Source organism: Antechinus flavipes, chromosome 5 (genome assembly GCF_016432865.1).
Source record: "Antechinus flavipes isolate AdamAnt ecotype Samford, QLD, Australia chromosome 5, AdamAnt_v2, whole genome shotgun sequence".
Lineage (NCBI taxonomy): Eukaryota > Metazoa > Chordata > Mammalia > Dasyuromorphia > Dasyuridae > Antechinus > Antechinus flavipes.
The window spans coordinates 31420997-31444910 of NC_067402.1; positions in this window are offsets into that span (position 1 = coordinate 31420997).

A 23914-nucleotide genomic window follows, 5' to 3' on the forward strand; every position below is an offset into this window, starting at 1 on the left:
GCCTTTTCATTTGTAGCCAGACACATGCTACGGGGGATACAGAGATGATTAAGGAGCATCGAGCTGATTTGAAGGGCTGGCGTACACACAATCTATTTCTTTCTCTATTTCTATTGCCTTGAGGATTATCATTCAGTGTAAACAGTGCAAAAAAAGCCATTGCAAATTTCATAGAAAGCACATTCTACTTGATCCCGAGGCCTTTGTTCATGACCTTATATTCCGTCATCTAAACACGTATGAGCATCCTGCTCAGCTAAGCTCAGGCTTAGCCTGACCTAGAAAACTAGGAAATAAGAGATCTGTTCTTCAGGCCAGGGTGGTTAAGCCAAACATTGCTTTAAAAAAATATAAGATGTAATCAGGAAATATTTAACAAAAAAAAAAAAATACAGCATAGATAATGGTCATTTGTGGTTTTCTAAGTCGATATGCAGCATCAAAGATCCATTTCTATTTGAGTTTGACAACACTAGCCATTTCCTTTTGAACTTTTGGGTTTCATATTAGCTAGATTGTTTAGTGGATAGAGGGATGAGTATGGAGTCAGTAATACTTGAATTTAAATCTGACTTCAGACACTAAGTGTATCATCTAGGCAATTTAATTCTCTTTTTCCCTCAGTTTGTTTAACTGTGGAATTGGGATGATGATAATAGCATCTACCTCTCAGGGTTATTTTGAGGATCAAATGAAATAATATTTATTGAGCACTTAGAATATCTGGCACATAGTAGGTGCTATTTAAATGCTAACTATCAACATCATTATTATTATGAGATGTTTCTGTGATTCATCTCTTCAAACATCATCAAATATGCTGCTATATATAAGTATGTCTATGAGATTTAAAGTATGAGCCCACCGCCCTTTCTGAGTTTATTTATCCCTATCCCATAGTTCAAAGCATCATTCACATATGTGGCTCTGCTTCTAAACTTTATGGATTGTACAAATTCCATGATCCAAATGAGTCACGCTCTCATTTTCCCATAATCATCACCTATGTTTTAAGGTACCATTTTCAGTGAGTCTCTTTTGCCTTTTCTCTTTCCTGTCCCCCACCAATCTGCACCATGACCCAAGATTCTTTTCTAATCTGTTTGACAGAAGCTATTTCCATGTCCTATTGCCAGCTGTCATCCACACACACATCCTGTCCAGCAGAGCCCTTTGATGCTCCCACTATTGCAGTGGATGTGTTCCAGGACCTCACTTTTGGCAAGGAACTTTGATTTAAGTCTCTTCGCCACCCATTCCTTTTCTCTCTTTCTAATTTTACTACATGTTTCTCAATTTTATACAGCTCATGCTTCAGTCAAATTGACCTCTCATTATTTCTTATACATGACCTTCTATCTCATGTCCATGTCTTTCCATTGTCTATTTTCTTCCCTTATCACATAGAATGTAAGGTCCTTAAAATCAGGCATTATCTTTTTTCTTTATATCTCATTTAAAACAGATTATATGGAGAATAATAGGATTAGATTGAAAAAATTCATCAACTATATGTACATTTGTACTTAGACATATAAATGCCATTTCTGTTTTGCTATGCCTTATACTGTGAACACAATTTTCCCAGTAGCACAAGGGAGACAATGGGTAATTCTGACTAAGGAATAGAAATAACAATAATAATGATAATGATTAAAAATGAAATTTATGTAGTATCAGCATGCTGCACTGAATACATAGATGACCTCAGAAACAATAAGACATTCAAGTCTTGACTCTGATACATATTGTTGTATGACCCTGGGCAAATGGCTGCTCTTACTCCTAGCCCCTTGTTTATCCTTTTAATTCCAGGTTGAACAGAGAAAAATTTAACTTCCAAAGAGGATAGGAGAAGCTGAAGACAAATTCACTTTGCTCTTTGTGCTATAGATAGCAGCATCCTCTAGACACTCAAACTTGGACTTTGGACTTTGGAGTCAATCTCTCACCTGTTCCACATTCAATCAATTCTTCTCATTTCTTCCTCTACAAAAATTATGTGTGCCTTTTTCTCAACTCCCAGAATCACTATCCAAGTTCTATCCGATGCCTCCTCTTGTCTACAACTATTGCAGCCTCCCCATCCACAATCTCCTCCATACAACTGCCAAAGTAATCATTTGGAAAAACAGATCTCACAATGTCCCTACCCTGGGACTCAATAACTCCTCTAGCTAGCAAATGTTTCTAGGATAAATTACAATATTTTTTCCATTTAACATTTAAACTCATTCATAATCTGGTTCTAGTCTACTTTGAATTAGATGGCAGTTAGGTGATACAAAGGATAGAATACTCAGGGACACCTGAGTTCAAATCCAGTCTCAGATATGTCCTAAGTGTGTATGAACCTGAACAAATCACTTGACCTCAGTCTGCCTCAGTTTTCTTCTCTGTACAGTGGGTAGAATAGCAGCACCTATCTCCTAAGGTTGTTGTATAGATAAAATAAAAAAAAGTATTTATAAAGCATTTTGCAAACTTTAAAGCACATACAGGATGCTCTAGCATCATCAGCTAATAAATCTTGTATGATATCTCCATAGACATTAGTTTCTTTATCTGTCAAATTGGACCAGATCTGTCTTAGTTCTAAATTCTATGACCCTTTTAGCACTAGTGATCATTAAATGTGCTAAGTAGGTTTTCACATTCATGGGTGGGAGCAGCATACAGTGTTCAAGATTCAGCCTTGCCTTTACCACAACTCCACAAAAAATGTGATTTTCATTCTTACTTTGACTTGATTAGGGCATCAAAACTCAAGGAGTGAGTCTGAATGAGATGAAAACTCCCACAATCTCATTCTTGTTTATTTCAATACCTACTGTTTTCCAGAGACCATCAAATGCAGTTCAGCAAAGATGACATTTTAGGAGATTCAAGAAGAAAAGCAAAAAACTATTAAGACCATCAATATATTCTCCCATACATCCCCCCCCCAAAAAAAAGAAAGAAACTAGTCTATCCATAAGCAATTAATCTAAAGAAAATGTGGCAAAGAACTTTGGAAAGAAAATGAGTTAGCACCTAACTAACAGACAGACATCAAACTAACAGCCCTTTTAGTAGAGTGGGGAACTTTAATTAGCAGGTGGGCAACTAGGGGGGTCTATGGATAGAGCGCCAATTTTGGAATCAGGAAGACTCATCTGAGTTCGAATCTGGCCTCAGACATCTATTAGCTATACAACTCTAGACAAGTTATTTAACTTTAATTGCCTCAATTTTCTCATCTGTAAAATAAGCTGCAGAAGAAAATGACAAACCATTTTGCTAAGAAAACCCCACATGGGATCCCTGTAGAGGCAGACGTGACTAAAATGACTAAATAATAACAATCAGTAGGATCAATGGATTTGGGAGAGAGAAAAGAGGAAAGGAAAGTTTAGATCTGTGCTAAAGGATAAATAGTAAAGTATATGACACCTGGAAATGTCTTGAGGACACGTTCTGGGGGGGAAGATAAAAAGTACACTAATTTTTGGAAGAACAGAGGTAACAATACTGATAAAAAAAATAACTGGAAAAAATTAATCTCAAAAGAAGCAAATGAGACAGAATAAAAAAAAGTCCTTTATTATTAAGGACTCTTAAATAATTTGTTTTTAAATATGGCTTACTCTCCATTTCTGACAAGCATTTTTATATATCCATCTAAGGATTCCAAAGGATCTTTGCTTCCTAATTTCTTTCCTTCCTGAATTTTCTGACTTCTTGTTGATGTTTTGTCTTGATCTATAATATAATCTGTGTAGGAAATTGTTCTGTAATTTAAAGCTTTAAAGAGGTCAAATTCCTTACCCAGGATCATACAACCTGTATATTTTATAAGTAATATCTAAACCCAGATCTCCCTCACTCCAAAGCCAACCCTCCATCCTCTAGATCATTTCCCTTCAACCCAAAGCAAATCTTAGTTTCATGTGGTATTTGGGTTGGGGGGTGGGAGAAAGGAGGACAAAAAGAAAAGATGAGGAACCATCTTGTAACTACTTCAAGGAAATTATTCAGGCTCTCTTTAACTTTTGAGTTCCACTTTGACCTTCTGGTATATTCAAAGTATGTTCCTGTGTTTAGCAGGTGAGATGTCTGAGGAAGTCAGAAGTTGTACTTAATAAAGTTTCCCTTTTAGATACAAAGATGATGAATGAGGGCAGATCCTGTGGCCAGCTAGATCCAGAACAGTACACTGGGCTTGTGTACTACCTGCTATTTCTCCAGACCCTAAGTAATATCTCACTATTTCTCCACTCAACTTTCATTGCTTTTCAACATCATGAGAGAAATCTGAACTGGCCACTGCTTAAACTCTAAGGCTATGGTTTTTTTGAGAGGAGGAAGAACAGAGGAAATTCTATTTATTAAAAAGTCAGTTTTTACAAGTCAGTAATTTCTACTCAATTTATAATCTTAAAGAGTTCATAGTAGAATGAGAAGTGGCTTTCCCAAGATCATAGAATCAAAACATTGTCAGAACTGAGACTTGAACCTGGAATTTTTTTTGATTCTGACTCTGGATCTCTACCCAATATGCTATAATGTCTTTCCAATTTAATATTATGCTCACAAAATACTATAGAAAGAATTCATAGTCATCTCCTAAACACAGCAATGTCTTCTCTGCCATTATGCTATATATATGTTTCTGATCTAGTAGTTTCTCAGGCATTTGACATTAAATGCTTTTCTGTCTATCCAAATCCCACTTCAGCACCCAGCCCAGCTCCTCTATCCATACTGAAGCCATCTCAATTTGGGTATACTTGGAAGTGTTATGAGAAGGAAATATTACATTCAAATGTGAATTATTATTTCAAAGAAATTGTTCTTTCCAGGGTTACTTGGACTTCTTTGTACTGTGCTTTGCTACTCTAACTTCTAGCAGAATTGGCTGGCACACGTTAGTTGCCCTTCTTTCAATGAACATTGTTACATTGAATCCCCTTGAAGACCATTGATGACAAATAAGCAATTTAAAATAAACATGGCAATGAAAAATAAATATGATTAATAAAAATATGTATGACCAATGACTAATAAGTAAAAAATATCTCCCAGAAACTACAATGACCCCAAAATTATTTTTTTTAATCTTTATACCACGATCACATCTTCTTATATATTTCTTCCCTTTTTTCCTGGGCCATCTGCAGTATATATTTTGCATAAACATCTTCATCCTTCTAGAATGGACCCCCCCTTTAAGGAAAATAGAATCATTTATTATTATCACAGTGCTTGTTAGTAAATGGTTGTCGACTTGTCTAGACCAATAAGTATGAGTCCTCTCTTTTTATTCCCATTCAAGTCAAACATGGTTTATTAAATAATCTAGAACTCGAGAGAACTGAGCTCTAGTCTCAGCTTTGCCTTTCACCAACTCTGGCAAACTGGACTAATTATTAAACCATTCTGAATCTAAGTCGTCTTATTCATCAATGGGCATGATATTTGCTTTGCCAGTCTTTCACAGCATTCACAAGTAAAACACTGGATAAGAAGGTGTTTTAACAACTATATAAACCTACAGCAAAAAAAAACATAAAAGCAAGAACTTATCATTACTAATATTCTTCTCTAATGAAACCATAAGAAGGAGCAGGTGTGAAAAAAAAACAACATCACACATCTGTGTTTATTGGACATCTACTACATAATAAGAGAAGCTGTTAAAATGCAATGTGGTTGTGAAGATATGTTTAAATTGTGCTTCATTTTAAAGATACTACAAACAGATGGAGTGTGTGGGTGAGACAGAAAACACCAGTTAAAGCCAAAAGTCTTCTTTGCACTATGCCCATATGGAGTTTGTCCACCTACCATTTTCAACTGCCATCTGAAGGTCCTGACCGTGTGATTCTGGGTCTTAAATATGGAGGAGGTCTTGAGCCTTTACTCAGTTCCATTCTTATTAAGTCTAAAGGACAGAATTATGGGTCAAAAAAGTTTAATTTTTGTTCCTTGTTCTTCCACTAAAAACTCTAAGATTCTTGAGTCACTTAATCACTCTGTGCTTTCTATCTGCATAGTGGTCCCTAGTTTCATAGCTATTTATTTATTTTTACTGAAATCCATGAGTTCTTTAACATGAGAGTTATTCCTGATGTAGATTACTAACATTAAGACCACATAGACTAAAAACTTCCTTAAATTGTTGCAACTATACATAAAAAGCACAAATTTAGCGCATAATGCATAACATCACTGGAATGAAATTCAGAAACCCACAAATTTGACTTTTGCCTAAGATACTGGAAGTATGTTTCCAGGTAAGTCATTTAACCACTTGCAGCTTAAGTTTCTTTTCACCCAAGTTTATTGTAAGGATCAAATGAGAGAAGAAATGCAGAGTAATTTGGAAGTTATAAAGAACTATATAAATGCTAGTTAATAAAAATAATTGCTTACTGTTTTGTGACTTCAGTTCAATTTCCTAATCTATAAAATTATGGTATTTTTGAGTATATGTATTCTGAGCTCCTTCCAGTTGTTTCTATGCGCATTTAAATTCCCCTCTGTGGTTTCTGCCACCTCTACAAATCTGTAGATGTACCAATTCCAATTCTTTGAACCTTGCTTTTAGATACATACTAAGATACTTACTAAGTATCTTATATACTTACTAACATTGTGACTGTGTCTACTTCAGTTTCCTCATCTATAAAATGCGCTACAGAAGGAAATGGCATACCACTCCAGTATCTTTACCAAGAAAATCCCAAATGGGGCCCCAAAAAGTTGGACACTACTAAAGCGACTGAACAACAACATGATCCCCTGATGAGAAAAAAATGAATTCCATCTAAGAAACAAAGCACATTTTCCATGAACAGGAGTGGCAAAGGAGAGAAAGGGAGGTTCAACCAATTACTCTAGAGGCAATTAGGTGGCACAGAGTATAGAACATTTGGTCCAAAGTCATAAAGAAAGGAGTTTAACTTCTGATGGACATGGCTCTCTTCAACAATGAGATGAACCAAATCAGTTCCATTTGTTCAATAATGAATAGAACCAGCTACATCCAACGAAAGAACTCTGGGAAATGAGTATGAACCACAACATAGCATTTCTACTATCTCTGTTTTTGTCTGCTTGCACTTTTTATTTCCTTCTCAGGTTAATTTTACATTATTTCAAAGTCTGCTTCTTCTTGTGCAGCAAAATAACTATGGATATGTATACATATATTGTAGTTAACATATACTTTAACATATTTAACATGTATTGGTTTACCTGTCATCTGGGGGAGAGGTGGGGGAAGGAGGGAAAAAGTTGGAACAGAAGGTTTTGCAAGGGCCAATGCTGAAAAATTACCCATGCATATATCTTATAAATAAAAAGCTAAATTTTTTTTTTAAAAAGGAGTTTAACCCAGTTTTAGACATGTACTAGCCATATGATCTGGATGAATTACTTACTTTTGGTCGGCCTTAATAATAGCAACTAACTCTTTTCCATGAAGATAAAATGAAGTAATATTTATAAAGCACTTTGCAAATCTTAAAGTGCTCTATGCTATTATATTTTATCATTTTTATTATTTTGATACCACCACTATATACATAGTGTAAGAAACAAAATAACTTGTTTTCAAGGAGCTAATATTCTGTAGTGAGGAGCACATGAACTATAAGTATATATAAAATAAGTATAAGTTATTTTTTTCAAGAAGACAATAGCAGCAGACCAAATCAGGATGGATCAGATGGAAGACATGGACATTGAAGAAAATTTTGGATTATAAAAAAACTGAATTTAGGAGGGAAGATATCACAAGGACAGTCTAAGCAAAGGCACAGAGATAAGAGAAGTGTGTGAGAAACAGCAGGAAAAAAAAAAACCAGTTTTCCTAGAAAGAGTGAGTTATTAGCTTAGTTCCTGATGGGAGCTGTTAGGGAGACATTACTCGATTGTCATGAGTTTGTGTTGTTAAATGCAGATACTGAATTCTAATTGCGTCTAAGATCAGAGCTTCTCTCCTCTTTCTCTTTAGCCCTGGCCTCTTCTTTTTCATTTTCCTATAAGCAGTCTCACCTAGAATTGTATATATTTGACACTCTCGCAGCAGTTCAATTAGCCTGGCCTTTTAACATGGCAAAGGAATAGCATCTTTATATCATTTTCAAAAGCTTTGCACTTTTAACATTCTAGCAATAAAAGTGTTTTTAAACTATATTTTACAATCCATGAATTTTTATTGAATTCTAAACCTTAGATCTGTGGATTGGCCTATATTGAGTAGGTCCAATAATAGAAGAAGTAGGGAAGAGATATGCCTGAAATATAAATCACAGCATGGCAGAACTGAAGGATTCCATCCAATTTGTCACCATTTTGACCTTCTTACTATTCCACAAGAGTCAATAGAAACCTTGATTTCCTGATTTGTTGTGCTTGTGTGTTTACTTCCTTTCATCCTTCCTAACTGAATGGGGAGGTGGGAGGGGTGACCCTAGGTGCTTAAAGGCAAATAGAACTCAGGTTTTACCATATCCTGCCAAGACTTTCAATATCGAACCAGTGATGAACTCTGTCTATTGTAATCTATGTGAATCAAATCAACTCTACTTTTGCTTATTGAAAGAGCTCAAGATTCTACTACTTCTTTATGGCTCCACTCAGAATCCCTGTGATACAGAGGCAGGGGTTGCTTAATCAACCTCTTCAATCTCTCATACCAAATCCCTGAAATCCTCAATCCTCTCTATTTTACTTTTCAATTATGCCCTCTGTACTTGCCTTCAACTGTTCATAAACCATCCTTCCTCCTAGACCTGCATCCATCCAGAAATGATATAAGGATGTTGTGCTAGAATAATGACATCATTAGTTTAAATAACTTCTAACAATATAAGTAACATCCTTGGCACCCTCTCCGTACTTAAATTTTAAGGAATTGTTTTGAATACATTTATCCTTTAGTCATATATCTTCCTGGCTTCAAGGGCAACTCTCCATCCACATCCTCATGTGATTTCCTAAGTTCATGCTGTCATTTTCTACCCCCTACCCCAAGTTCCTTTAGAATAGAGACTGTTTGGTTTTGTCTCTGTAGCCCCAGAGCACAGCACATTAGAGATACTTGTTAAATATCCATTAAATTGACTAAAATTATCTGAAGCAACCTAATGAAATTCAGATGCAAGTTGGCCACAGGGTAATGAATTTTTCAGCCTCAGCAATTTTCAAACACTTTACTATTGAAGCCATTAAATGATGTGTTCCTTGAAAGAAGGGATTATTTTTTGCCTTTCTTTGAATTTTTAACACATAGTTCAGTGGATACTTAATATATCCTACTTGACTCGCTAATATTCGTAACAGTAGTCTTTTGACAAAAATCACTGATTTTTTAAGTGTTTAAATATATATGAGTCCCTGATTGGGTTATGTGAAATAAAATCTGCATAATCTAATAAACTAAAATAAAATCTTCTTGTAGTTCTGTGATTGGAACTCATTCCTTGTAATAATCCCCAACTCTTAGACACTTAGTGTTACTGGACCCACTAGATCACAGAATATAGAGCTAAAAGCAACTTGCAGTCTGGTAATTAGCTTGATTTTTTAAAAAAAATCACCTTCTCAGTTGAAGGGAAACAAACAAACAACAACAACAACAAAAAAAAAAAAAAAAACCCTACAAATGCACCATGTTATTACTTTGAAGACTATTACTCCAAAGAGAGCTAATACAAAATATGAAAATGCAATAATTTGATTTGCCATAGAAATGTTCTTTCTTTTAAGATGCAAAATAAATCACTAAATGCTTTCAAATCTGACATTTAATCCATGAATTCAAATCATTTCTAAGATTTATGATCCATTAGGAAGACAGTTTCTATTTCCCCTGCCCTTGCAAGAATTTAATGTATGGCTGGCAGAAAATGCATTTACACTACACACTTTTCATGGTGACAATATCATTTATTGATAAGGCTTTTCCAAGTTTAAGAAAAAATGATGGCTTTGGTTATGTTCATTTTGATTTATTTACAATTGGTAGATGAGAATAATACCTTGGTAGAGTGTCAAGAAACCTGTCAAATGTACCTACACTCATGTAACTGCCTGAGGAAAGAACAGGGAGAGATTTCCCCAAAGATTAGTGGTGATATCACCATTGGTATGGAGATCTGAAAAGAAAAGCCAAATTGCTTTTTATGTTGTGAAGAAATAAGCCATACATTGCTCCCCAAAATGGTGTTTCATATCTAATAGCTTGATGCATTTTAATACTGGCTTATTATCCTGCTGTTGGAGTTTGCTTTTCTCAAGCAGGGATATCTCATTTATGACAGGATTACTAATGTCTAGTAAGAATTTTACAGTGGCTTACCCCATGCTACATGTTATTGGGTAAGTACCAAAGGCAATCAGATGAGATGGATGGACTCGTCACTTGCATGACAAGATGTTATTGAAAGAGCAGAAGGCATTAAGGAGAGGAAGGTGAGCTTTTGCTTAGGACTTAAAAACATTCTCCCTTAGAGGATGTAAATATAATCACTGGTATTTCATTGAAAGAAACAATGACAGTCATCTGTTAAATTTTTGTGCTACAAAAGCCACAGGTAAATTAACTGGCTTCCACTCCTGTCAATGGACATTGTAGGTAGATGTAGTCTTTTGTATGGCAGTGAACTGATGGTCTGGAAAATAATGGAATGAATTTTGTAAAAATTCTCTGTAAAAGAAACTAGAGTTGTCTTTTTATCTATTTCACCAAGTCTGTGAAATCCTGAATGAGAAAAACAATAACTAACATTTATATAGTACTTTAAGCTTTTAAAAGCTCTTCTTATCTTTTTTTTTTCAATTTGATCCTCACTACAACTCTGTGACATAGATTCAATTATTATTATTCCCATTTTATAGATAACAAAACAAAGGTATGGAGTTGGGTTTTTCAATAATTATTATTTTTATTTCTTAATCTAGAAAATACTCCAATATATTATAATTCAATATCCATTAAAAGGACTAAATTCCAATTCATTATTGAATGAAATCAATGATAAAGAAATGATAAATTATTTACTATATTTTAATGTTAAAAAATCAGAGCCAGATTCACTTCAAACCCTCATTCAACTGGCAACTGACTTCAATTCTGGAAATATAATTTTATATTCTTCAATTCTATTGATACTATTTAAATTCTCTTCTCAAAAATTCTGTTCGTATGATAAAGGTTAAAATGACTTCATTGCAACAGATCTCCCCACATCCTTTCTCCCTATTTTCTTTCCAGCCATGAAAAGAAAAGAGACTCTTTACTAGATTCAATCCTCATAGATCAAGAGTCAAAAACACATTTTTCCTTAGTTCCATAGGGATAAGTATCTAATAGAAAGACATTTTCCAACTGAACTCCAAAATATCAACAAAAATTTCTTTTTCTGCAACACTCAATTTGGCTTTTGAAGATATAGTAACAGTAGCCATAACCTCTATATGAAATAAGGGAACATACATCTTTCAAAGTCAAGATTAACTTTTCTTAATTTCTTGACACTTTTCCATACCTTCCCCTCCAAATGGGTATCTATCTTAAGGATAATGGGTTTCCAAGTTTTCTTTAACATTCCATATTTTCCCTTTAGTTATCCATTAGGATTTTACAAATCACCATGTAAAGGACATAGCAAATCTTTGAGATATCCATGCTACTCTCTCTGAATTCTAATTCCTTTTTCTCTGCTACTTGCAATTTACAATGACCTCCATAGCCAATTAACTTGTGAGTACATCCTCACTCACATTCTCCTATCCATCATCATATTCTTAGTAATCTTAGATTTTTATTTGAAAAGTATCTATAAATAACCTTCCCATGGCTTGATCTAAAACATCTGGACTTAACATCACGAACATATCCTTTCTTGAGTAAGCCCTCTTCATCAGAATCTTTAAAAGGACTTTTTCTCATTCCTATGGGATACTCCCTTAAGAATATAGAATGCTACTTGACCTTACTATTCTCCCATGCCAGCTCTGGCAATAAGAATTAACACTTCAATAAATAACCAAGTTCTCCTGCTGTATTCAAGAGCTCTATTTATGTGGTTAATCAAAACCATCTTTGGAGGCTCAAAAGGCAAAGATATTAACATAAATATTGAGGGCTTTTTTGTAAATATTTTTATTTTTTCCAGTTACATATAAAGATAGTTTTCAACATTCATTTTTATAAAAATTTCATTTCCAATTTTTCCCTCTATCCATTCCCTCATTCCTTCCCCAGATGGCAAGCAATTTTATATAAGTTATACATGTGCAATCATGTTAAATCTATTCTCACATTAAATATATTTCCATATTAGTCATATTGTAACACCATGTGTGACACCAAGATGCTAAATCTTGTGCATTTCCATTGCTTCCTTTTCTCATCCTACCTGCAACTCCTATTGAGAGCCATAATGACAGTGAAAGGAAGGGTCACTAAACAAATATACAAATATTAGCTCCATAAAGGTTGAGAAAATAGTTGTGCTGATCAGCTGGCTATGCTGCTATGGTTTATTTGTCTTTTCATTTATTATCTATTTATTTTTAATACTCCTGCCTTTTTAAATTTTGCGTTCCAAATTCTCTCCCTCTTCCCATTTCCTCCTTCATCCATTGAAAAGGTAATATGATATCAATTATATACAAATCATATGAAACATATTTCCATACTAAACACACACACACACTTGATGAGAAATTGGAGTTAAGTGACTTGCCCAGGGTCATACAGCTAGGAAATATTAAGTGTCTGAGGCCACATTTGAACTCAGGTCCTTCTGACTTCAGAGTGCTCTACCCACTGTGCTATCTAGCACAGTAATAAAAAAACTCTAATTATATTTTTAAAAAGCAAGGAAAATGAGAAAAATGATACGTCAATTTGCACTCAGAGTTCATCAGTTCTCTCTCTCTGCAAATGGATAGAATTTTTTCATCATGAGTCCTTTTGCCTTGGATCAACATAATAATCAGAGTGGCCCAGTCTTTCACAGTTGATTATCATTATAACATTATTGTTACTGAACACAAATGATTTATAGATTGTTTTCACTTCATTTTGAATTAATTCATATAGATTTTGCCTTTTTTTTTTTCTGAAACCACTTCATTATTTCTTACAATTGTATGGTTCAATTGATGACCATCTCCTCAATCTTGAATTTTTTGCCACCACAAAAAGAGATGAAATGAATATTTTTGTTCATGGAAGTAATTTTTCCTTTTTCTTTGATGTCTTTGATATTTAGACCAAATAGTGATATTGCTGGCAAAGGATATAGAAAGTTTTGAAGTTTTGGGGCTTTAACCAAAATGGTTGGATCAGTTCATTACTCCCAACAATAATTCATTAATATATCAATTCTTCCCTTTCCCTTGCAGCATTTATCATTTCTGATACCTGTGAGATGATAGTGCAAAACTGTTTTAATTTCATTTCTATAATCAATAGTGTTTTAGAGTATTTTTTCCTATGACTATAGATAGATAGCTTTATTTTTTCCTTCTGAAAACTGTCTATTCCTATCCTGACCATTTTTCAATTGTGTGATGACTTATCTTTATAAATTAGACTAAATTCTCTATGTTTTGAGGAATTAGGCTTTTGTCAGAGTGATGTATTAGGAAATGTTTTTGTATTACTTTATTGACTATGTTTGTTGTTGTCCAATCAATCAGTTGTGTTAGACTTTTGGTGACCCAATGGATCATACGTATACATAGGGTTTTCTTGGCAAAGATACTGGTTTTCCATTTCCTCCTTTTTGTCATAATCTTACACTGTCCATCTTGGGTAACACTTCGCAGCACAGCTCACAGCTACAATGATCTACACAAGCTCCTCTTCCACAAGACCATGATCTTGGTATGAAGATGAGAATTGTCTATGATAAGTTTAAGAAAAAAAATTAACTTCCCTGATTATTTCTTTTAATTAGCTTTAATTTGCTTTTGCTTTGTCTGAGATCATAACTGTTGTCTCTGCCTTTTGTTTAACTTCAGTTTATATTAGATTATGTTCTAGCTCTTTATTTTAACTCTGTGTGAGTCTTTGTTTCAAGTGTAACTGTTGTAAGCCATGTCTTATTGAATTCTGATTTTTAATCCATTCTGTTACCTGCTTCCATTTTATGAATTTATCCCATCTACATACACAATTTTGATTACTAACTCTGTTTGTATAATTTTTTTTTCTTTGAACCAATTCTGAAAAGAGTGAGATACAAGCATTACCTGACAAACCAATGCTTTTTCCATTCCATTAAAAATATTTTTCTTCTGCACTTCTTTTACTTGAAATAATTTTTGGTATTCGATCTCTCCCTTTTTTCCCAGTGCATGCTTCTTTCTTATTCTTTTCATTTTTAATAAATCATAACTAATGTACATCCATTTCTTCTGTTTATATAAATTTCTTTTAACTGCCCAATAATAATAAAGTTCTCAGGAGTTTCATGAATTACTTTCCCATAAAAGTGTATAAACAAATTAACCTTTTTATGTCCTTTATGTTTTCTCTTTGAAGTATGTAATTTTAAATGTTTCTCTTGAGGCTTGTGTTTGAATGTCAAATTTTCTATTCAGCTCTAGTCTTTTCATCATGAATGCCTGAAAATCGTCTGTCTCATAAAATATCCATTTTTCTCCCAAAGGATTGTACTCAGTTTTTCCTGGGTATTTATTTTTCATTGAAACCCTAGTTCTTTTGATTTATGAATTATAATTTTCCAATCCCTCCATTTCTTTAACATGGAAGCCATTCAATATTTTATTATCCAAACTGGGCACCATGATATTTGATTTTTTTTTGGCTGCTTGCAATATTGTCTCTTTGACCTGAAAACTTTCAAATCTGGTGATAAATATTCCTGGGAATTTTCATTTGGGTAACCTTTTCAGAAGATAATTGGTGGATTCTGTCAATTTCATTTTACTTTCTGAATTTAAGATATTGGGGTTGTTTTCTTAAAATGTGATACTTAGGCTCCTTTTTTATCTTGACTTTAAAGCCGTCTATTAATTCTTAAAGTATCTTTTTTGATCTATTTTCCAGCTCAGTTGTTTTTCCAATGATGTTTCAGATTTTCTTCTTTTTTTCATTCTTTTGATTTTGTTTTATTGTTTCTTGATGTCTCATGGACTCTTTACCTTCCACCTGCCCAGTTCTAATTTTTAAGGAAATTATTTTCTTCAGTGAATTTTGTACTTCTTTTTCTGTTTAGCCAATTCTGTTTTTTAAGGAGTACTTTTCTTCCATGTAATTTTGTACCTCCTTTTCCATTTGACCTCTTTTGCTTTTTGAGGAATTCTTTTCTTTGGTGAATTTTTGTATCTCTTTTACCAAACTGTTCATTCTCTTTTCATAATTTTATTACATCACTCAGATTTTTTTTGTCAAGTTTTTCTCTATCAGTCTTATCTCTTTAACTTTAAGAAACTCTTGTTGGGCTTGTATCCAGTTAGCACTTTCTTTGAGACTTTGGTTATGCTTATTTTTCTATTAACAACTTCTTCCACATTTGTTGTAGACTTTCCTATTATCATAGTAGATTTTTTGTGATCAAGTTCTTTTTGTTGTTTTTGCTGTTTACTTATTTCTCCAGTTTCTTGACTTTGAATTTTATATTAAATTTGGGCTCTGCTCATTTTGGGTTGGGGAGATACTGTCCAAAGCTTCAGCATTTTTTATACTATTGTTTTCAGAAATAGTTCTGAATATCTGCAAGTTTCCAGGCTTCCAAGGTAATGTGATCTAGGGAGAGGTCACTGTTCTCCTGATCTGTGTTCTCTCTGGTATTTATTCCCAAAAAAGCACATGCTTACTACAACTACAAGTACTGGCAGTCTTCTTAATCCGTTCCTTGTAACTAAGCAAAAATCCACTTCTCTGCCCTAGACTTATGACTCAGAACTACATATAGACAAAAGAGTTTTCAGCCATCACCAGTTGTATTCATTGCTGTGATTTTTAGGTCCCCTAAAAAGTCTTTCTAACCAGTTGTCCAACCTCTTACCATTTCTTGTGTGAGAGCTTTTAAAGTTGCTGCTACTATGGTCACTTTTGCAATCACCAAGTTTGTGTACTTTATTCAGGTTTCAATCCTGAAGTTTCAGACCTCTCGTGGACCTGTTAAATTTCCTTAAGCCAGAAAAATGTCTCACCCTGAGCTGATCTTAGTTCTCTCACTCCAATATTTAAATAGAGTTTGGAGGGGGCTGTTAAGAGAGTTTAACTGGTTTGCTGCCTTTAATCTGCCATCCCCGGCAAAACAGATTAAATGATTTACCCATGTTCACACAGCTGGTAAGTGTCTGAATTAGAATGTGGACTCAGGCCTTCTTGACTTCAAGTGCTACACTCTATTCTCTGTGCTGCTACCTGAGTAGAGATTGTTTCATTCATTATATCACCAGCACCTGGCATAGTGCCTGGTACATGGTAGTCATGCTATTAAATCTTTGCTGATTAATTGATAAGATTGATTCATGGCTGCCCTAGATAAAGGCACAGGGAATCTGGGGATTACATTGGTTCTAGTTCATGATGTCTAAGAGAAAAATTCCCATATCCAACCTTGGTGAGGGAGGGAAGGGAGGTATGATTTTTCAGCCCCATGGCCACTATTGAGAAGGAAACACATGTTCCAAATTGTGAGAGTTCTTAAAACCTTAATACCTAGATACAGGATGGAGGATTTCTGGGTATCTTGACTTTGAATCCAGTCTTTGTACCAAAAAAGAGATATCTATTGAACAGTGCCATGTGCTCCAGAATTGGAAAAGAAGCAAGGAATAAAGCCCACAGGGTAGATACAAGGGAAATATGGCCTCAGCTTTTATTATGAATTATTCTGATGGCGTGGCTCCAACAGGAAGACAACTGCCCATGTCACAATCCAAAGCATATTTCTCCTTTGAGAAGAGTTGATCCACAAAATGACATATGTGAAGAATCAAATAGGGCCCCAGGGGAAAAGAAGGAAAACTCATTGAAATATCCCTTTTGTTCCACTACCAACCCCCTGTTTGTTTGCCTTCTGAGTGGAGTTGTATACCTGGGGTAGTTCTAAGAATGCAGGAATTTTAGACTTTAGGAAAAGAAGAAATCACAACAGTGAGAGATTTGTTTTATTGTATATAGTCTATGGAAAGACTTGCATGAACTTGAGCTGAGTAAAGTGAGCAGAATCAAGACAATATTGTACACAGTAACAAGAATGATGATCAACTGTGATGACTTGGTTCCTTTCAGCAATAGGGTGATTCAAGACAATTCCAGTGAACTTTTGTGCCATTCACATCCAGAGAGAGAATTATGGAGACTGATCATGGAGCGATAGTATTTTCACATTTTTTGGTTGTTGTTGGTCGGTTGCTTGTTTTTTTTTTTGTTTTTTTCCTTTCTTGTGTTTTTCCCCCTTTTGATCCAATTTTTCTTGTGCAGTATGCCAAATATGGAAATGTGTGTAGAAGAGATGTACATGTTTAGCCTATATCAGATTACCTGCTGTCTTGGGAAAGGAAGAAACACAGAGAGAGGGAGAAAATTTTACAATACAAGATTTTGCAGAGGTGAATGTTGAAAACTGCCTGTGCATGTATTTGGAAAAAATAAAATGATATTAAAAATTGTATAGAGGCTATTTTGTGTAATACTACAATACTACCTGGATTTTTTATTATCTGTGTTGTTTTCTCTACATTATTTTTGGAGCAGAATAAACAATGCCCTGGCCCTAGCATACATGCATTATTAGTTTTAGTGTTTCTATTGGATTGTAAATTCCAGGTGAAGAATTGGGAGAAGTCATCATCTGGTTCAGTATACTCATTTACAAATGAGGAAACTGAGGTAAAGAGAAGCTAAATAATTTACACAAGGTCATAAGGTAGTGAGTATCAGAGGCAGGACACAAACCTAAGTCCTCTAACTCCAAATCCCAACTCTCTTTCCATGTGCAATGATCTCTTTTCTTGGAAACCCTTTTGTGCATCTCTATAGAGACCCAGAAATGGGTTATATTTGGGGATTTTTCAGAATAGATTCTAGGTGAAGGCATAAAGTTCAAAAGAAAGAGAGATTTAAGGGGCCACCCCAAACAATGGATCTGGACCTCGTAATCCCAAAAGCATCTATGTAATTGAATAGATAAAATGATAAAATAACTTTCCAATTCAGATGGAGCTTCACTCACTAAAAAGAGTAACAACAACACTAACAACTCATGGATGTGGAACTTTAAAGTTTGTAACAGACCTTCTTTGTAATAATAGTGTGAAGTAAGTAGTTTTATCTGCCCCATTTTATGATGAGAAAGCTGAGGCTTTAGGTTCCATGGACATCCCTATGGACATCCAGCTAAGAAAACCAGCATGGCGATTTACAGTGCTTTTACAAATCTTTATCAAACAGTAGTGTCTTTCTTTACCTCCAAAATACCTGATGGCATGTTAACGTTTGCAGCATGGGAATTTTTATAGCTTTGAGGCAACAATTCATCTTTGTGACCAAGAACCAAACCCTCTCTTGGTAACATAATAGAAATTCTCCACAGTGACTACAAGACAGGACTGTTGTGACTGAAACAAGTTACTCCAAAGTGAAGATTTTGGCCAATGGTAGCAGAAGCAAGTAATCTCACTGCTGCTGCTCAGGGATATGGAATTGGCATTCAGGGCTACACCATACTATTAGTGGAGGCCAGGCACAGGGTTCCCGTGAATGTGAATATGATACTTAAAATGTGCACCCCATCGTGTGTATAGTTTTATGTTGATGATAAAGAGAGACTTGGGTAATATCAGGTCACCATAGTGTAAACTTTAAAATAAAATCACCTGGGTCTGAAGCAATTAGATGGTGCCTAAGAATTCCACAGGGCTAAAAAAACATATCCTTCTTCTGCGCCTTTCCTTCTTTCTTTTCCCATTAAAAGCACTCTATCAGTCCAAGAGAATGAATTTATCTTAAGCATTACCAAGTTATTATTATTATTAATAATTACAAATACCCAGTTGTAGATTCCAAAAATGCCCATCTAGAGGTGACATGTCATTTCTTTTGGGTTTTCAGGGGGTTTTATCTCTATATTCTTGTGGAACAGCCAACAACTTTTTCAAAGAGTGAATGAGAAAGGGGAATGCATTAGGAAAGCTATTGTGATATGAGCCCATTTGGGGGCTTCTTTAGACTGAACCAAAGGCTTCCTGAGGTTGTTTGATATATTGTTATAAGGACATTCTTTTCAAATTCTTTCTCTTCTTCTTTTATTATATCTTCCTCCACTATCTCATTTGCTTCAGTCTAATAATTAGAAGGCCATTCTCTTTGCCAAAACCAACCGCTTTATGTATATCTTCAATCCCAACCTCTTCAATCTGTTCCAGAAATTTTCCCTATAATCATACTCAACTCATCATGAAACTGGGTAGCACAATAGACAGAATTTTGGATTTGGAATTCAAAAAGATTTGAATTCAAATCTGACCTCAGATACTTACTGAGGGGAAGTCACTTAACCACTCTTAACCTCAGTTTCCCCATTTATAAAATGAAGATGATAATGTCAGCTTCATAGTGCTTTTATAGGAATCAAATCTCACATATGTGTATATGTATATTGTATGTACATATATTATATATCCACATGTGTATACACATATATGTATACATAAAACACTTTGCAAAGTGTATCATGCTATATAAAGGCAAGTTAATATTATTAGCTATTTTAACACCCCACATTCAAATTTTCTCTTTCCATTGCTCCCTTTCCTTCAGACTACAGGAAAAAACAATCACTCTCAAGGTCTCTCTGAAGAACTTTGGTCTCAATTGTGCGACATGGGAGACACTGGCACAGGATCATCCATCATGATATGCCCGAATCAAAAAGCTGCTGTAATCTATGAGCAAAGTAGAATTGTGGTCATTTGAAAGAAATGCGAGATATGCAAATTTAGAGGTGTGTCCTTCCCAAATGGAATTTTTTGTGCCTGACTTGTGGTGGAGACTTCCGAGCTTTATTTGTCTAATCAGCCATGGCTGGACACAATGTACATTCACCCCAGCAGTGATGTCATTTTAGTCCTCTGAGCACAAAGCTATTATGTGAACACAAAGGACAAAACAAAAAAATACATCCAAGTCTTTTCCAATCTTAACAAATTCTTCACTCTATTGTAGAATCCTTTCTAGCTGTAATCCTATATCCCTCTATCTTTTTCACCAAAATTCCTTGAAAAGATCCATTTGCATGCGTAGGGAACCTTTATTTCCTCTCCTCTCACTCTCTTCTAAATCATTTATAGTGTGGCTTCTGACCTCAATCACTCAAATGAACCTTCTTTCTCCTAATTCATCAATAATTTCTTAATTGTCAACTCAAAAGGTCTTTTCTTAGTCTTCATCGTCCTTGAACTCTCAAAAGCATTTGATCTTATAAGCAACCGCCTTCTCCTGGATTCTCTCTCCTTTCAGAATTTTCTCATTCCCCCACTTTCACATCCTTCTAAACTGGCTATTTCCAGTTCCTAAAATGCTCATTCTCTTTAGATTCACCTCTTAGCATCCCTGGTTTATTTTATTGCTCAATTCAAATAACCCCTTCTGAAAGAAGCCTTCCAGCTTCTAAAGCTTTTTCATCTAGTACTGACTTCTATCAACTTTTATTTTGTATATAATTCTTAATGTACATGTAGTCTCTCCCATTAGAATGTAAGTTCCTTGAGAACAGAAATTGTGTTTGCTTTTGTCTTTGAATCCCAAAGCTTAGCACAATACCTGGAACAAAATAATCTCTTACCCAAAACTTGTTCAGTGAATAGCTTGGATAAGAATTATGTATTGAAGTAGGGCTGAGCTTGAAGTCAGGAAGACTTGGGTTAAAGTCCTTTCTCTGCTACATACTGATTGTGTGACTCTGAGCAAGTCATTTAATTTCACAGTACTATAGTGGTCTCTCAGAGTATAAATTGTTACGTGTCATTAGTGGAAGAAGTTTCCACACTCAAGTTTCCCTACCCTGGAAAAATCTCAGATCCAAATCAAAAAAAAAAAAAAAAATAGTATACACATAAAAAAAATATTGTACTCTCCAGTTTTATACAAATATATAGTATTTCAATCCATTGAGAATTGGCTTCAAAAATGATCCAGCCAAACCTTTCCTGAATAGGAATTCATCAATAATATCCCTGACACTACCAAAGGAAAAAAATAATAATAATAATATCCCTGACAAGGGATCATTCTACCTCTACTTCCAGCAACAAGGAACCAACTGCCTCCTAAGTCAGTTAGATGATAAAAAGCATAGAGTATTAGATGGGAAGTCAGAAAGACCCGAGTTCAAATGCTATCTTAGACACATACCAGTTGTGTAATCTCAGGCAAGTCACTTAACCATTCTTAGCCCAGTTTGCTTGTTAAAAAAAAAAAAAATTATAATAATAGCACCTACATCTCACCGGACTTTTGTGAGTATCAAATAAGAGAACATAAGTAAACTGTACTTTGCAAACCTTAAAACACTGCATAAATGCCAGTTGGACTACTCTATTTTTAGACAGGATCCATTTTAATAAAATTAATAAATTTCCTCTCATAGAAAGAAGCCATTTCTCAGTTGCTTTCACCCTTTACTGTGTGAGGTCAAACAAAATATGGCTACTCCATCCTTTACAAGACAATCCTTTAAAAACTTAGACAGAAATTACTATCCCCTTGCCAACACTCCATTCTCCAAGTTCAATATTTCCAGTTCCTTCAACTAATCCTCATGGAATACAGTCTTTAATGTACCTATATTTCTGCTTCTGGATACTCCAATTTATCAATATCTTTCTTAGTACCCATAACTGATTCCAGCCTTCCAATTGTGATCTGACAATATAGTCAGATATATAAATATACATATATACACATACATATATATGTATGTGTATATATATATATATAGTATTTCTAACATATTCCGTATTCTCACACTATATCTCAATATATCCCAAGTTCACATTAGCATTTTTGGCCGCTATTATAGTCAAGTCTCTTTCATACAGAATTATCACACAACCTTTCCAATATCCAATACTTGAAGGATTGAGATAATATAAAGTGTTTTTGCAAATCTTAAAGCATTACACAAATGTTAGCTATCTATGCTTTAAGTATACCTTACATTTATCCCTATAACACTTCATCTAATTGCCATGCCTGTATGCTGATTCTGTTATCTAGTGTTTGCTACCCCTCACAGCTTCATATTATCAGCAAATTTGATAAGCAAGCTATCTCTGCCTTCACCCAAGTGAGAGATATAAATATTGAACAGAATAGAACCAAGGACAGATCCCCAAGGTAGTTACTAGAAACCTCCTTCTAGGTTGACATCAATTCATTAATCAATATACTCAGTCTAGCCATTCAATCAGTTCTGAGTTTGCCACACTATTATTCAGCCCACATTTTTCCCACAAGGTCATTCCAAGAGACTTTTTTTTTCTTAAATGTCTTCCTGAAATCCAGGTGTATCTGTGGCTTTTTTTTTTTTTTTGATCAACCAGTCTAGTAATCCTGTCAAAAGAAAAGGAAATGTGGTTAGTCTGGCATGACTTCTTGCTGAACTCATGCTGGTTTATAGCAACCATTGTTTCCCTTTCTAAGTGTTAATCAATCAGCATTTTAATAATATGCTTGAAAATTTGGGCAGAAATCATCATCAATCTTTTCAGCCTATGCTTTGAAGAATAAATTTTATTTTTTCTTGAAGCCTGGGACTATATTTTCTCTTCTGCAGTCAAACATCTCTTTCACTCTGCACAATTTTTCAAAGGTCTTAATATCACTGACTTTAGAGCAAAAAGAGATTCCAAATATCCTCACTTTACAGAAAAAGAAAATAAATCTTATAAAGATAAAAATGATTTGTGCAAGATCACATGATTAATAAAAAGTGGAAGTGGGCTTCAATAATCCACATTCTGCAATCAGTGCCATCTACTTATTCTTCCTTCCTCTGGGTCGAATGACATTAACATAGTCAAGATCCCCAAGGGCCTTTTCATTTTCTCTTTCCTTATTTTGGATATCATTTCTAGTTTACTATTCATTTTTGTTCCACAATTTCCAAGTCAAAGATAAGGATTTTTTTGGCAGAGGGGAAAAAAAGAGAAAATGAGAACAGATGAGTGCTTCTGCTTTCTCTCTGTTTTCATCTACCATTTTCCTTTTTCTGCCAAAGTTGTTAATAGTGTAATGAATGGACAGAGAGCTGGCTTCAGGATCAGGAAAAGTTGGGAAGGAGTCCCATCCTTCTCATTTACTGGCTTTATGATTCTGGGCAAATCTCTTAACCTTCTAATGCCCTAAAAAGCTCTCTAAGCTACAGAAAAGATACTGACCTATACTGATTATTTGAATGGAATTTCCTCATTTAACTACTACCAAGGAAATCATAGATCTATTTCTTATGCCTAAAACAAATATACATAGATAGATAGATAGATAGATAGATAGATAGATAGATAGATATAGATATAGATATAGATATAGATATAGATATAGATAGCATTTTTTTCTTCCTTAGTTTCCCTTGACAGCCTCAGCTCATATTGAGTTTCAGCATTCATGACACTATTTTTTGCTCATATTCACTTTCAGTTACCTGATATTGTTACCATCTTCAGGACATTTCTTTTTTTTTTCCAAATTTAAGTGGATTTGTTAGTTTCTTGTATATCTACATCAATCTCTTCAGAAAAATCCCATTTTTCTTCCTCTTTGGAACTGTTTCATTTTTGTGTCTTCAGAAATTCATTCTTGGGCATTTCCTATCAGTCTTGGGATGACTTCCCTTTGAACATTTTTGTTCCTGGATTCCAATGAATCTTT